Source organism: Sus scrofa, chromosome 3 (genome assembly GCF_054392235.1).
Source record: "Sus scrofa isolate SSC_HxYL_T2T_F1_AM1 chromosome 3, Sscrofa_HxYL_maternal_Yorkshire_Landrace_v2.0, whole genome shotgun sequence".
NCBI classification, from domain to species: Eukaryota; Metazoa; Chordata; class Mammalia; order Artiodactyla; family Suidae; genus Sus; species Sus scrofa.
The window spans coordinates 128710233-128727371 of NC_139385.1; the positions used below are offsets into that span (position 1 = coordinate 128710233).

A 17139-nucleotide genomic window follows, 5' to 3' on the forward strand; every position below is an offset into this window, starting at 1 on the left:
ATAATGAGTCTTAACTGACTTCCCCCTACTTCGTGTGTGTGTGTGTGTGTGTGTGTGTGTGTGTTTCATGACTTATTAAATAGATTAGCTACATTGATTTTTACTTTGAGATTTCCAGGCAATCACACAATACTTGAATTTTTCAATCCTGTTGCTACATTATATGTTAATAAAAGCCAATAGCAAACATTTAAAAAGTTTTCCTAGATTAGGACCCTTCTGAGAATCAATAATCTCATTGACATGGTTCAAAAAGCTATCAATTCTATGAGGACCACTAATGGCTGCAGAAAGCAGGCATGTAAACACCACCAGGAAAATCAATGTTCTCTCTAAGTCATCGATTATTCTCGATGGCAATTGGAATTATGAAAAACATAACATGTGTCTCATGCCATTAACATTTGAGAAGGATCTATGTCAGGCTAGCTTGTGTCTTTGGGTCCAGGACAAGGCAGTTGTCTTATTGATCTGTTAACTTATACCTGGACAATACTTTATGGGTTCTAGGATGTAATGTCATATACATTACTTGTTTGACAACCAGAACAACCCCGTGCAGTGGAGAGGAATACTAGCCTTATACTGTGAATTTGCAGAGAGAAAGGGAAGTTGGACATTGGCCCACCTACCTTAGGGAGAGTTGAGAGTGAAGCTCTTCTGATTGGTATGCCTTCCTCTTCGGTGGTGATGGATATCCCCGACACGACAACTGCAGATCCAAAGACTGCCTCTTATTCACCAATTCTCATTAGGCCGTACTTAAGGAGTAGTATAACTAGGAAAGGATCCAGAAGGGTCAACTACTTACAGCACCTCATCTGTATTTATGCAATTAACACAAAAGAGTATCCATTGAAAGGTAAGAACTGCACTTTTTCTTTTTTTTCCTCTCTTTATTTATTAGTGGACTTTTTTAATTAAAGTTGATTTACAATGTTCTGTCAATTTCTGCTATACATCAAAGTGTCCTAGTTATATGCATATGACACACATATATATGTATATATACATATATACAATCATATATGTCATATATATATACATACATATATATACACATACATACATTTCTTTCTCACATTCTCTTCCATCATGTTCCATCACAAGTGACTAGATAGGCGTTCCTGTCGTGGCTCAGTGGAAACGAATCCAACTAGGAACCATGAGGTTGTGGGTTCGATCCCTGGCCTTGCTCAGTGGGTTAAGGATCCGGCATTGCCATGAGCTGTGGTGTAGGTCACAGACGCGGCTCGGATGTGGTGTAAGCTACAGCTCCGATTGGACCCCTAGCCTGGGAACCTCCATATGCCACGGGTGCAGCCCTAGAAAAGGCAAAAAGACAAAAACAAAAAACAAAGAACAAGTTACTAGATATATTTCCCTGTGCTGTACTGAAAATCTCTTTGCTTATCCACTCCAAATGCAATAGTTTGCATCTACTAACTATACTTTTTCACGTTTTTCAATCATCTCAGTGTTACTGGAGTCTAGTCTCCCAAGTGAGTGGTATTCATTCAGCATTTCCTCCCATACTTCCCCATTTTAGAGGGAGATAATGACAAATAGAGCTGAACTGAGTGAGATACCCAGCTCCTAGCTCTGCCTCTGAGAGGAATGAACAATTATTTCACCCTCTAACACTGTAACTTCTTTTCCGTAGGCTATTTTGTCTTCGGGTGAATAGTTTTAAAATGCAAACTTTTATTAAAATAAAAAAAAATATGTTTACAAGTGAAATTAAGTTTTGCCCTCAAAGAAACAGAGTTAATAGGAGAAGGAATGATGCTGGGAGCTCCTCAAAGCAGTAATGAATGCAGCATTCTTCAATCAAATTTAATATTTAATTATAGGTAATTGTTCTTTTTTTAATGAAGTACTTTTGACATAATGCTCTATTATTATGTAATTAGGTAATTAACTCCATTAATCACCTTACAACTTATTTTTCTCTAGGTTTTCTTTAAATATTTATATACTGTGCCCATTTTTACAGCCACAAAGCTCACCGTAATCAGGCATGTGAGTCAGGGTAGGCAGTAGAAGAGCTTAGTGAGGGAAAGCCAGTTATTTCTCCAAGTGTATCCCTTATTCTCCTTGATTTATCAGAAAAGTATATATATATATATATATATATATATATATATTTTTTTTTTTTTTTGTCTTTTTGCTATTTCTTGGGCTGCTCTCACGGCATATGGAGGTTCCCAGGCTAGGGGTCCAATCGGAGCTGTAGCCACCGGCCTATGTCAGAGCCACAGCAACGCAGGATCCGAGCCACGTCCGCAACCTACACCACAGCTCACGGCAACGCCGGATCGTCAACCCACTGAGCAAGGGCAGGGATCGAACCCACAACCTCATGGTTCCTAGTCGGATTCGTCAACCCCTGTGCCACACCGGGAACTCCCTAGAAAAGTATATATTTTCAAAGTAACTTCTATATTCTTGAACCAATGATAGGCACTGAACATTTCACCTACCACATACTGACCACCTAACATGTGCCATTTAAGCATGCTGCTAGGTCTGCATTCAAATTAAAGTGATACAAAGCAATGACTAAGGCAGAACTTTTGACCTAAAGGAGCTTATAATTTTCTCATGGAGAAATCATGAAGGATGCTCATGGCTCCTGCATTTAAGAAGTTCATGCATATTGACAGATGAATCGATTAAGATATGGTACATATACACAGTGGAATATTACTCAGACATAAAAAGAACAAATTAATGCCATTTGCAGCAACATGGATGCAACTAGAGATTCTCATACTAAGTGAATCTGGTTATGTTTTACATGTTAACTCTGTATAACTTGGGTCCTCATAGGCTCTAGTAGACAGTTCATGTCCTAGCTTACATCCTTGATTCTGAGTTGATATAGTACCATGGAATGATACTCATTTTCCACATTTACATATGGCCAAATAATTATAATTAAACTCTGTTTTTCTTATTCACAGGCACTTATGAAAACCCAGCTCTGAAGTCTGTATAATCTTAGCAAATTACTTATCCTTGCTGTGCCTCAGTTTCCTCACATGTAAAAGGCAGTATTTCTAGAGTAGTGAGAATTCCAGAAGTTAATGAATGCAAATAAGAACAGTTCCTAAAGCACAGCAAAAATGCAAAATGGCATGTATTATTTTCGTTCTACTTTTATTTTCCTAGTGCCATTAACTAGAGATGTAATGAAAATGGACTTTGTCAATGCCTTCCTTTCTAATACTCACATCTGAATATCCATGAGTAGTAGTTTTCATGGGAGTGTTTGGAGGATTGTGTGTTTTATAAATCTTGAATAGAGGAGGCAAAAAAAAAAGATACTTGGATTGATAGTTGCCTCAAACTATCTTTTCCTTTGCTTTGAAGTCCTAATGAATATTTCCTATGCCTATTGCACTAGTGAACATTCTATTAGCTAAAATAGAAGTCTCACAAAAACCAATAAGGAAGAAAAAAAAGAAAATGAAAAGGATGCCAGAAAAAGGAAAACAGCCTTCCCTTAGTGTTGACGTACTAGAACTTTACTGTTTAACTGTTAAAAATTTACTTATATGTGTTTAATCTGGATTCTGTACAACTGATGTGTTACCATTGCAGAGAACCATTCAAACTAAAGAAAGCCATCTAAAACCTAGGGATTGAAAAGCAATTCTGATGAACAAAAACCAAGCAGTAGGCATAACTCTCTCAGACTTCAGGCAATATTACAAAGCCACAGTCATCAAGGCAGTGTGGTACTGGTACCAAAACAGACAGATGAATGAATGGGACAGAATAGAGAACCCAGAGATAAACCCAGACACCTTTGGCCAATTAATCTTTGACAAGGGAGGCAAGAACATAAAATGGGAAAAAGACAGTCATTTTAGAAAGTATTGCTGGAAAACCTGGATGGCTGCGTGCAAATCAATGAAACCAGAACACACCCTAACACCATGCACCAAAATAAACTCAAAATGGCTTAAAGGCTTAAATATAAGACAAGATACTATCAAACTCCTAGAAAAGAACATAGGCAAAACATTGTCTGACATCAACCTTACAAATGTTTTCTCAGGTCAGTCTCCCAAAGCAACAGAAGTGAAAGCAAAAATAAACCAATGGGACCTCATCAAACTGACAAGCTTTTGCACAGCAAAGGAAACCAAAAAGAAAACAAAAAGACAACTTACAGAATGGGAGAATATAGTTTCAAATGATGCAACTGACAAGGGCTTAATCTCTAAAATATACAAACAACTTACACAACTCAACAGCAAAAAAGCCAACAACCCAATGGAAAAAAATGGGCAAAAGACATGAATAGACATTTCTCTAAGGAATATACACAGATAGCCAACAAGCACTTGAAACAATGCTCAACATCACTGATTCTTGGAGAAATGCAAATCAAAACTATCACGAGATACCACCTCACACCAGTCAGAGTAGCCATCATTCATAAGTCCACAAATAACAAATGCTGGAGGGGGTGTGGAGAAAAGAGAACCCTTCTGCACTGTGGGTGGGAATGTAAGCTGGTACAACCACTATGGAGAACAGTATGGAGGTATCTTAGACAACTATACATAGAACTACCATATATATGGCCCAGCAATCCCACTCTTGGGCATATATCCAGACAAAACTTCCCTTAAAAAAGACACATGCACCCGCGTGTTCATTGCAGCTCTATTCACAATAGCCAAGACATGGAAACAACCCAAATGTCCCTGGAGAGATGATTGGATTAGGAAGTTGAGGTATATATACACAATGGAATATTACTCAGCCATAACAAAAGAACAAAATAAAGCCATTTTCAGCAACATGGATGGAACTAGAAACTCTCATCCTGAGTGAAGTAAGTCAGAAAGAGAAAGGCAAATACCAGATGATATCACTTATATCTGGAATCTAATTTATGGCATAAATGAACCTTTCCACAGATAAGAAAATTATGGATTTGGAGAATAGACTTGTGGTTGCCAAGGGGGAGGGGGAGGGAGTGGGATAGATTGGGAGTTTGGGGTTAATAGATGCAAACTATTGCTTTTGGAATGGATTAGCAATGAGAACCTGCTGTGTAGCACTGAGAACTATGTCTGGTCACTTAACGATGGACCATGATAATGGGGGAAAAAACAACGTATACATGTATGTGTAACTGGGTCACCATGCTGTACAGTAGAAAAATGTATTGGGTAAATAACAATAAAAAATTTAAAACCTAGGGATTGAAAAAAGAAATAAAATTTAAAAAATTAAAAAATAAAGCCTCGGGATTGAAAATCTCTTGTGGAGGAGTTGTTTGCTTTGAGAGGAAATTTCTGAAGAAAGCCTTAAGAATGTCAACATTAGTTGAGAAATTTGAATGATTAAATATTGTAGTGACAAATATTTTCTCTTGGAACTGTCCCAGGGTCATTTTTTTCTTTTCTATAATTAATAAGAAAGAAACAGCATAGGCTAAAATAAAAACTATAATGAACACCCAACAGAGTATACTGTGGGCTTGATGCTAGGTGGCCAGGATGTAGTAAACACACCACAGAAGGACAAATGGGAGCCTAGTTAATGCAGGTCTTACTCGGAAAACTGAAGTCATCAACAGCTCAGCTCTTTTGTCATACCAGTGGGAAAAATATTTGCACAAAAAGATACAGCCCATTGGAAATGCAAGGTGTAACTGAATATGTCTTGAGATACTGAGAAATATGGGGCAGAAATTGACCCATAAATTTTTATTTTTCTGTGTTGTTCCCCATCTTGTCTCTAAACATACTGAAAATTCTTCAAAGTTGAGGTTTATATATTCTTCTCTCTTTTCTCTAGGCACCTAACTCACTGGTTCCTGGTTCAGCAAAGAAGAGTTAATTTGTTAATTGGTCATGGGTGGGAACTAAAGTGATAGGTGCTGATATTTAATGAATTATGAGTATGTGGCAAGAGTTTTGGAAGGTTCTACACATACATCATCTCATTTAATTCTCACACCTATTCTCTAGGTCAGTTGTGTCAGTCCCAATTTGCAGAAGAAAAAAGTGAGGCTCGTATCAGCTAAACAAATTTTCCATAATTGAAACCATGTTTCTGTCTCAGCCCCATCTTTGCGCATTTCTTGAAAGAAAATGTACCAGGTTAATGGTACAGAATAATGACATCTTTTGCCCATTTTGTACTTCTTTCTCCGTTATTTACTAATAGTAGAGCCCTACATCCTTTTCATATAGTTATTCATGAAGGTAACTGAATTGTTTGATGATTTAAAAGAAAGGAGGTAGGGCTATAATTTGAGGTGAGAGTAAAAAGGCTAAGAAAATATCCAAAGACAAAACATACAGGTATTCTGGAAGTATTCTTAACAAACAGCTTGACCAAAAATGAACCCACATTTCAATCCAGCTGTTGAGGATGCTAAATTATGTTCAGTTAACTCCGCTTGTACCAATAGATGTCCAAACCTAAGTTTTACTCAATTAAATTGCTTAATGACCCCAAGGGCGTCCTGAAGGATGGGGAAAAATAAAACTGGGTGCTGATTGAAAGCCGTCATGTATAGCTTATCAGCTAACTATACGCAGAGCTGTTGGGAGAAATTGAGAACACAAGGGATAGAGAGATTTTCAGTCATTTACAATCTAACCTAAAAAGAGACACCCCTGGGGCTCAGAAGCAACACCAATCTCTCTGAAGCTCAGTTTTACAACCTGTAAAATAGGAAAGCAAATGCTTGCTCTCCCTTTTACAAAAGGAGGTCAGTCCCCTGTAGGAAGTCAGCAGCAGGACACTTTTATACTGAGGTTCCATCCTCTAGCTGGGCAGCTTCAGAAACCAGTCCTCTTCCTTTCCCTCCTGGCCGGTCCCTGTCTCCTGGATGACGTGCTGTTTGCAACACAGCGCTGATTGTTTTTGAAGGTTGCACTGAGAAATACCGTGTTCCCTATTTGTACTCCAGGAAAGTACAAATGGACAGCTCTTACCAATTTCAAAAAAACAGCTTTCAAAAATGGTTAGAGCTTCCAGTATGGAGGAAGCCCAGTGGGCCAGAATTTTTCAGTAGAAGCCCTCGGGGAGCAGGAGAGTCGTGATGCTCTACCTGGGGTTTAATCAGGAGGTCTAAACACTATATGACAGTCCTGTCCTGGCTACGTCAAGTGTATGCCAGACTACCTTGCAGGGGACCCTATATCACACCAATTAGTTGATGAGTAGGGGAAAGTTAGTGATAGCAAAGGCCATTTTCTCTGCATGGAATGGATTCAAATGCACTAAAAGTACCAGGTCAAAAGTTCAAAGTGGTGCTTGTTCATTCTTCTGGCAGGAGTAGGATCACAAGGGAGAAGAACTTCTACTTCTCAAGAACTGAAAAGAGAGAGGCTTTTGAAGACATATCCACCAACTCCAGTGAAAGGGCAGCTGCACTGCACTAGATTCCTTAAGACTACAAAAAGTTTCAGGCTGACAGTGTAACTTCATTCTGAAGGGAAAAATAAAGTGCTTCCTCTAGTTTTGGCAGCCCAGCAAGGAAAAAGAGGTATTAGCAGAAGTCTGAGCCTTCAGGGGTCTGGCCCACATCCCAGCCATATCCTGAGAAAATGGCAGGGCTTCCAAAAATTCTTGTGGCAGAGATCTGCATTTCCTGTCCTAAATGGTTAGGCCATCTGGAATGTCTGTTATGGAAGCATTAAACTTATGGAACTGTCCTCACAGGCTCCCGAAACCACTTCAAGTATTCTACAGAATAAAAATAAGTCGAATAAAAGCAAACTATGCAGATTACCGACTCTTCTAGAGGGGAAAGGCACAAATGCACTGGAGTCATATGGAAATGGCAAAATATATATGTAAAAAAAAAACAACTAAGAATTTTAAAAGTACATTTCACTGAGTGATATCAAAGAGTCAATTTAAGATGTAGAACTGCATGTAATGTCAGCCTATTCTGGCCATGATTTTCTCCTGCTGTTCCTACAGGCTACTTCTCTTGTGTAGGCAAATGGTCTCCACGCAGGCAGGACCAAAGAAGGCAGGTGGATCCATGCATCAATCCCCATCTCCCCCAAAACAGCCAAAATGCTTTAATGATGGAGAGAGAGGCATGGCATCTGTGTCTACACAGAGCAGTATTACCCTTCTTTAGATGTCACTGTCATTTTGGAATGTGTGTGTAAAAGAACTGACAAGGTAAAATACCTAACAGGAGATGTAGTCATAATGCAAATGTGCCCACACATAGTGTATTAGTTTCCTGTGACTGTCTAACAGATAACCACAACTCAGTGACTTTAAACAACACCTATGTATTATCTCTGAATGTGTAGGTAAGAACTTGACGGAGTTCTCTGCTTTGTACATCGGAGGGCCAGAATCAAAGTATTTGCAAGGCTGGGCTCCAACCTGCAGGTTCTGGGGAAGAATCCATTTCTGGGCTCATTTCGGCTACTGCAAAATTCAGTCCTGTGGGGTTGTAAGACTAAGGTCCCCATCCCTCACTGGCGACCAGCCAGGACCTCAGCTCCCTAAGGTCACCTATATTCCTTATCATGTGACTCCTCTGTCTTCAAACTAGTAAGGCCCAATGACTCCCTCTTTTCCTTGGAATCTCTGATTTTCCTTTTGCCTGAGGCCAGAGAAAACTCTGCTTTTAATACGCTCATGTGAGTAGCGTAGGCCACCTGGATAATCTCCCTTTTGATATGTAATAAGGAACATAATTACAGGAGTAAAAATAGGGGGCAAAGATCCTGGAGATCATTTTAAAGTTCTGCCTGCCACACACAGTTGGTACTTCTAAAGACAAGAACAGCTGAGAGCGTTCCTAAGAAATGATGACTTGAGAGGAGGCAGCCTGCTTTTTTTCCCTGCGTGTGCGAAATGTACAACCACAAAGAGGGTGATGTGTAGTGGCAGTTGTGGTTATCACATCTTCCATGGTTGCTGCTTAGCATCCTTTAAAATGACCTCAGGTGTATATTCGACCTCTGCCTGTACAGTTCTTCTGTCTTTGACTTCCCACCTTATCCATTCCCCGTCATAGAAGTCTCAGTCCTGAGGCTTGAGGAGATCTCAGCGTCTTCTGGCTATTCTGCCTTTCTGAATATATTTAGTGCTATGAATAATGCTCTGTCCACTTTGTCCTCCCTACATACACCTTCTCTTCCCCAGTTCACTCTGAGGTCCTCATGCCAGAGGGGATTCTACTCACCTATAAAACTCCTGCTAAACTCTGCATGAAATCTGACCCAGAACAGATGCTTAAGGAATGACTATAAGATTGAGGAAGGTAGTTCCATTACCTTGCACTGTATTATGTACAGGCAGGAAATTATATGCCCAACAGCTTTGCGTGCTGTTATATTAGCAAAACAGATTAAGGTTTTAAGTCCCACAATAGCTAATCAATATATATTGCAACGCGGAATCCATACACTTCTAAATGAGTTTGTACAGTTCAGTTGCCTTCTTTCTCCATTCAGGTAATACGATTCTCATATTTAACCTGTCGGCTGATATGTGAGCTCTCAGAAGCCAAGGGATTATCTTCTTTGCTCCTGCAAATGATATCAGAATTAGCTACAGTAAAGATGTCAAGGCAACTTCTGTTTCAGGTGACCATGTGATTTGGGGAACAGACAATTATGGTCAATGAATTAGCTCTTCTCCACTCAGATTATTCCAATCCCAAGTCATCAACTCATGCCAATGTCATTTCAAAGGAAAGGACAGAGGAAGCTCAGTGTCACTGGTCAAAATGTGGTGGGGAGGCCTGACAGGTAGTGCCAGACCCCTGGGGAAGGACCCACTTGCAGATAACACTCATATGTAAAGATGCTGCTATCCAGAAAATGCCATTTAACTGCTGCCCTTGGAGCACAAGGAGCTACCTCTCAGAAACGAGAGTCAGAGTGGGAAGATGAGTATGCATCATTGGGGCAGCTCTAAGGAAACCCCTGATTGCAGAAATTGAATGCCTCCAGTGACATGAATTTAAATGTTGTCCTGAGGCTAACACAGATCCAGGAAATTTTCCTGAATAAAATGTGATTGGAGAGCAGCCAAGTGAAAGAGTAGGTGGGGGGAAAGTGTTGTGACTCTGCATCCTAAATGATTTGTTCATGGAGCATTCCTGAGGCAGCCTAGCCAGTCCCTGAAATGACCTGCCTCTTTGTACTTGCAACAGATTAAATTCTGGACAGGTGTCCTGCAGAATCAGGGACAGTGGCTAGATTTGGATACTTAAAAATATTAACTTTATCTGAATGGCTTTACTGGTGCCTCAGAGAGGTTGCCTAGGACAGTATTAGTAATTTAATACCCTGTATTGGTCCTGTCTATATACTCGTTAACAGTATTCTATATACTTAGCACATGCAAGTCTTAAAAAGTAAATAGATGAGATGCATATAAACTGATTTTATTTAAAAAATCAGAAAATGAAGATGACTACAATGTGGTGTCTTTATTGTTTACTATATATTATAGGTTCCTGTATATTCTAGCAATAATTTTCTGGCTTTATGCTTAAAAAGTTATAGACTAAATAGCCAGTCTCCTTGGTAATTTAGCCTAAACACCTTTAGATAGGGTTCAAAAACTGCCCCAGAATACGAGTGGTTTTTTTTTGTTTGTTTGTTTGTTTGCTGTGAGCAAGTGCATCGTTGAAATGGTTCTAAAGAGATCAAGCTTTATAATATTTTCATTGAGTTTTTGTTTTTGTTTTTTTCCAGGGAGCCCTCTTGTGGGTAACAGGCATATTACTGAAAGATTTTCATTGACTTGGTTGGAAATGATTTGGAAAGAATGCCTCATGTTTCATTCATAATAAGCCTGAATATGTATGCATTTTTTGCCCCCATATAGTTTCTTCATTTCTAACTTACCAAATTCAATTATAGAATCCCAGACTTCCAAGCTTTCAGAGGACATTAAAGGTCATCTCCTTTGGTCTTTCCCAAACTGATCATCATTATTATCCAGGGTATATTTTAAATTACATATCCTTGGATAATACTCCAAGATATTCTGGATTGGTAAATATGGACTGGGGATAGCAATCTTTATTCTTTTAAATATTGCCAGGTGATTCTGAATGTCAATCAGACTTAATATTGAAATTGTCCAACTCCCCTTCTAATTATACTTGTTGCAACCCAAGGGGTATTAATTTCTAAGGTTATTCATTCTCTTTCCATCTCATCTATGAACTTGACAGAGATAAGGCCCTATTTCCTGTCTCCCCAGAGCCAAGTGTAGTGATAAGAAAGGGTAGGGATCCCATAAATGTTTATTAGATTGAGTTAGGCAAGTTCAATCTACTAATCTATATTGTGAAGAGTAGGCAAATTACAGTCTTAATGGATTTGCAGTCTGGAAAAATTTCAACAAAGAGATTTCAGTATAAAATCTTGTAATAGTCAATTAATACAATGACTTTACAGAATCTAGGAACATTCAAACAAGTATTTTGTGTAGTTGTAAATATTATGTTGAATAGTAGGAATAAAGTTGATATTTGTTTACCCCACCGGCATTTAAAAAGAATGTGCTGTGGAGCTTCCGTCGTGGCTCAGTGGTTAACAAATCCAACTAGGAACCATGAGGTTGCGGGTTCGATCCCTGGCCTTGCTCAGTGGGTTAAGGACCCGGCGTTGCCGTGAGCTGTGATGTAGGTTGCAGACATAGCTCGGATCCCGCGTTACTGTGGCTCTGGCATAGGCCGGTGGCACAGCTCCGACTCGACCCCTAGCCTGGGAACCTCCATATGCCGCGGGAGTGGCCCTCAAAAGGCAAAAAGACAAAAAAAAGACAAAAAAAAAATGTGCTGTTATGTTTCATTGAGAGTTAATAAAGTTTTCCAGCCCTTCTTTCCACTCAATGTAAGGTACTCATATGAGAGCAGTAATGGAAAAAGACAATCTGTGAGGGACTGAGCAACACGGACACTCTCATTTATATGCACAGTTTTGAATTCCAAGAAAATAAGAAGCAAGTTACTATGCATTTACCTTTACAAATGCTGGGATGAGGCAAGATTGGATATAAGCAATCGTATCTGACGATAATATATTCCATTTGCAATTGTTAGAGATTTATGCGAGATAGCAGGTAACACCTTCCTTTTGAATTTCAAATGCTGTATAACCTTTTGAAGATAACAAGGGATATTCATCCGAAATAGTAGTAGGAAATTTATAACAGAGACCACATAATTAGTTGTTATTTTTTGCAAGTACCATATACTCTGATAGGAACATGGGCAGAGGGGGAAAAAAATCCCTCAGGAAAAAGTCTGCTCATTTTTTTTCCTTTTCTTTTCTGCAGTTGAACAGCTTGGCACATTGGATACCTAATAATTTAGAAGAATATAAATAAACATACAGCATCCTAAAGTGATTATGAACTCTATTGGATTTTCCGGTTTATTTCTAACATGTACCCATATCAAAATAGCAAATTACATGGGACTGGGTTAAATCCTTCAGCATGATAGACATCTTTTGGTCTTGAACCTAGCCATTCAATACACAATAAAAGAAGCATGAATTTCATTACCCTAGGATGATCCCTCTTTATATAGTATTTTCTAGAATCCAACACCTCAACTTCAGGAGCCTTATTCCAACAAGAGTAACTTGACAGATGTTCCCCTAGAGCCATGGCCTGACAATTCTGTTCATGTTAGCTAGCATCTTAGGCTGGTATTTCCAGATATGACCATTAACCGATGTGTAGTTAAAACAGTTCACGTAGAATAAACTGCTACAATTGTTTCTCCCTATCCACAGGCTTTGCATTCAGGATTCAACCAACCATGGGCTGAAATTTATTGAATCTGTGGGTGCAAAATGCAGATATGGAGGGATGAATGTATTAATTGCATTATGCCATTTTATATAAGGGACTTGAGCATCCACCGATTTTGGTATCTGCAGGGGGTCCTGGAACCAAGCCCCCATGGATACCAAGGGATGGTTCTATGTTGATTCTTCACAGATATATAGAAAGTTCACCACTGTGCAGCAGCTACGGTTAAGGGAGGCACAAGTGAGTACTGTATTAATCTCTGCCATTTCAATTCTGGTAGTTCAGAGAGAGAACCACCAAACTCTTGGTCTTGGTCATGTGGAGTAGAATGACTCTCCTTTTCCTCCTTGGAAGCCTCCTTCAATTCCCACTGCTGAACCAGTAGTTTTAAAAGCCCTTTTTTGGCACCAGGTCCTTGATGTGATTTCAGAAGAAAACTCGACTCGTTGGCTATTCCTCTATTACCTTTCTCCCCCACTTTTTTCTTAAACATAGTGCCTGACTTTTCCAATGAAAACATTCTTCTGATACCCTCCACAAATTGCTTGAATGTGGGTCTCTATAAAGTTCTTTTTGCTGCAAGAGCAGGAAAGGTATGGAAAGGCTTCCTGGCTTTAGGTAGAACTAAACAGTATCCTTCTACTGAGTACCCAAGGGAAGATTTGTTTTTCTCTTTGTAATAACTGAACTCTTGAAGTTTGCAAGGATGAAATACTCTCAAGTTACATTAATTAGGAAGTTCTTGCATGGAGATGAAGGATTGGTTCCTACCTCCTCAGTATATAACATTATTATTTGCTCAGTTCAAAAAATGTAGAGTACCCCAAATGAAATACCATAGTGTTGAGTGGCTTGTCATGAGTCATCTAACAATCACACTTCACATCTTCAAAGATCTTTATGGATCTTTATGTATTTTTTATGGCTCAGTCACTCTCCAATATGGATCACCCCATGAGAAGAATTTTTCACCAGAACATTGTTTTTGCATTAATCTAACAACCTATTATTACCCAACACTGTTCTAGGTACTAGGATTCCACTGTTGTTTGAACAATACCCTACCTTCTTTGAGCTTACATTGTAGTAGTCTTTCATTTAAGAGGAGTTAGCTTTTTTTTTTTTTTTTTTTTTTTAATGGCTAGTCCTAACACACTTGACTTTGGCTCAGGCAATAAAACCCAGAATAGCACAACTGGCTTCACTTGACCCAAGTGGCAGTAGCCACTACAAAGCTATACAGACAAGGTCTCCTAGAGATATTTTTTTTTATTGGAGGGGATTTCAGCTTTATGAGCTACACAAGAATTGCTCCAGGACATGCTATATACTTGGAATTCTTTCCTCCATGGTCTCTCCTGCCCTAAGTCTCAAACGACCCTCTGAGAAACACTGGAAGTAAGTCTCTCCCTTTTTTGAAAAATATTTGTGTTGTTTCTTATATATTTTATTGCCACAAAAGTGGCAATGAAACTATATAGCCACCTAAAACTATATAGCAAGGATATAAAATAAGCAGTGATTTAATAATGTAAAGCATGCCTAATATGGTTTTACTGAAAATACATTATTCTGACACATAGACAAACAATATAGAAAAAAAAAGCTTATAGGCATTTAACTCCACCTTTATAGCAGTTATGTGAGATTGGTTCTGGAGGCATTACTGCTCCCATTTTACAGATGAATACACAAAGTCACCTATTCTGAAAGTGGGAGATAGAATTTAAACTCTATTCATCTGGCTAGAAATCCAGCTCTGTTTCCATGCTACATTCTGCCTCCCCTAAAACTGCTAATTTGATTGAGCAAATATTTATTAAATGCATGATTGAGTTTTATTTCTCCCATGCTTGCTACTTGATTGACCAGTGGTTGGAACTGATTGGTATAAGTGGCAAATTCAACCAGGCAGCTTCACAAAGGAAAGGGGCATTTTTGTGCATAACTTTAAGTGACGCTGTTTAAGCAACAACAGGCTTGTCAACATGCTTGGAACCCAGAGATAAGTACCTCTTAACAAATTTACAATCTGAATTATCTGAACAAATTATTTGACTCAGAGAGATATAATTTCAATACTCAGAACAACTAGAAGTGACACAGATGAAACTACCCAGGAGTCAGGAAGTAATAGAAACTTAGCATGCACCTGAAATCTCTCATCACCCTCTATTCCCCTTCCATTGATTCCTGAATTCTGTTGGTTGCCCCATATGCCTCACTCACATTTCTCTTCTTCTATATATTACAATTCACTCATTTTGCTTTTTAATCGCATTGCATTTTCATGATTTATGAATGCATGCAATAACTTATGGACAGCATAATTTGGGGTAAAGAACATTTTTCTACTTTTCGAGGCACCTCTGTCCTTGCTGGTGCTCACTACATTTGGAGAATAAAATTAATAGAAATACCCACTATGGAAGTAATATAAAAATGCCAAAATCCTAGTTCTCAATTTACTTCTTTGCCACTGGAGTCTATTAATTTGGCTGATTAGATTCTAAACATGTGCACCCATGTTTCTAAGGAAAAAAAACATGGAAAGAATTTGTAGTCCTTTTAAAGAAAACATCCTACTTATTGATTCACTAAAATACTCCTTTTCCCAGAACACTTTCCCATGTTTGTTCTAAGGGAGAAACGTGGTACAAAGTCTTCAGGCAGAAATTAAAGAGAGAAATATGCTTCCACTGGGATCCATTGACTATACATTTGAATAATTCTGAAATGGAAAGAAAAGTGTTCATTATTATCCTAATTCTCAAGTGTTATGTCTCCCCCCTTCAGGGTTATGATAGGAGCTATTTCTCATAGGTCATGAAACGCTAGCCTATGTATCAGCTTTCAAGGGGTTAAGGGTAAATACCATTGAGATGGAACTAGAGAAATTTTACACATGCATTAAAAGAAAGCCTGGGAAAGCCGATGGAGATGGATATTAAGTGGGTGATATTTATTGAGCATTTTCTATGTGTCAGGCACAATCCCAATCTTGCATATCCATTATTTTAAACAACCTAACAAAAAGCCCTTGCAAGTTAGTTGTTATGATTTTTACAACCGAAGAAAATATGTTCTGATGAGTCCAGTTATTGGGGCATGAATATGATAGCTCATTATAAGCTGTGCTTCCACAAACCATCTCAAAACACATTTCCCTGTCAGCCTGACTCAACTGAACAAGGTTTCTACATCCCTTAGTTTACTGCCTTATCTTCTTTCAGTAGTGCTTTAACTCTTTAGATAAGTTGGGGTTTTTCATACCATACTGTGGTGGGATTTAGTCAGAAACATATGTACCTAATTTTGGTAATTTTAAATTTTGATATAATTTCAAGTTTATAGGAAAGTTGCAAGATAGTAAAAGGAACTCATGTGTAAACTTCACTCAGATTGTCCACCTGTTTATATTCTAAACCATTTATTTCTTCATTTTTTCTCTCCCATATATTACATTACATGCATATATGCATATTATTTTTTCTGATTGATTTGAGAATAAGTTCAAGACATCATGTCCATTTCCCCCCAAATACTTTCAGTGTATAATTTCTAAGAACAAGGACCACACTCTTAAATAATCAGAGTGTAGGTATCAAAATTAAAAAATTAAAAATGAGGTAATACTATTATCCAACTCACAAAATTAATTAAATATCATTAATTTTCCCATCCATTCCTTTTAAACTATTTTTCCCTATTCAGGGTCTAATTCGGATTCATTGATGGCTTTTAGTTGCCTGGCCTCTTTGTTCTCCTTTAATGTGGAATGGTTACTCAGTTTTTTTTATTTTTTGTCTTTCTTGATCTGGGAAATTTTGAAGAACACATGCTGGTTATTTTGTAGCATTGCCCTTAGTATTAGTTTGTCCAGTATTTGATCCTCTTTACATTCTGGTTATATACTTTTGGCAAAAGTATCGCCTATGCAATTTTATGTCTATCTCAGTGTATCATAGCAAGAGGCACATGATAGTGATTCATTCCAGTATTAGTATATTGATATTAGCTTTGAATCTCTTGGTTAAATTGCTGTCCTTCACTATAATATTACTATTTTCCCTTTGTAAATAATGCAATTTAGAAAGAGATACTGAGTAATTAGTGGTTGAGACGGTGTTACCACTCTCTATGTCATCAAACATTCACCTAATTTAAGCATCCATTACTAATTTTCTAACTCCATCACTTCTCTGATAACTATTAGGTAGCATTCCACTGAAAGGAAGACTTTTCCCTTCTTCATTTATTCATATATTTATTTACTTATTTATATTATTCTCTGCACTCATGAATTCTTGTTTTATTCCTTAAACTACAAACCATTTTTATCAT

General features: G+C 38.1%; 1 protein-coding gene and 1 long non-coding RNA gene across 2 annotated transcripts in view; one reads left to right on the forward strand and one right to left on the reverse strand.

Annotated features, from left to right (window-relative positions):
• Positions 1 to 17139, forward strand: part of LOC102165540 (uncharacterized) — a 1338477-nt gene that overhangs the window by 1307736 nt on the left and 13602 nt on the right. The window lies entirely within an intron of this gene.
• Positions 1 to 17139, reverse strand: part of LOC102159977 (uncharacterized) — a 777987-nt gene that overhangs the window by 64189 nt on the left and 696659 nt on the right. Inside the window, exon 8 of the long non-coding RNA XR_014842497.1 lies at positions 633 to 778. This is a non-coding gene — a long non-coding RNA (uncharacterized LOC102159977). The remainder of the gene's footprint in view (positions 1 to 632; positions 779 to 17139) is intronic.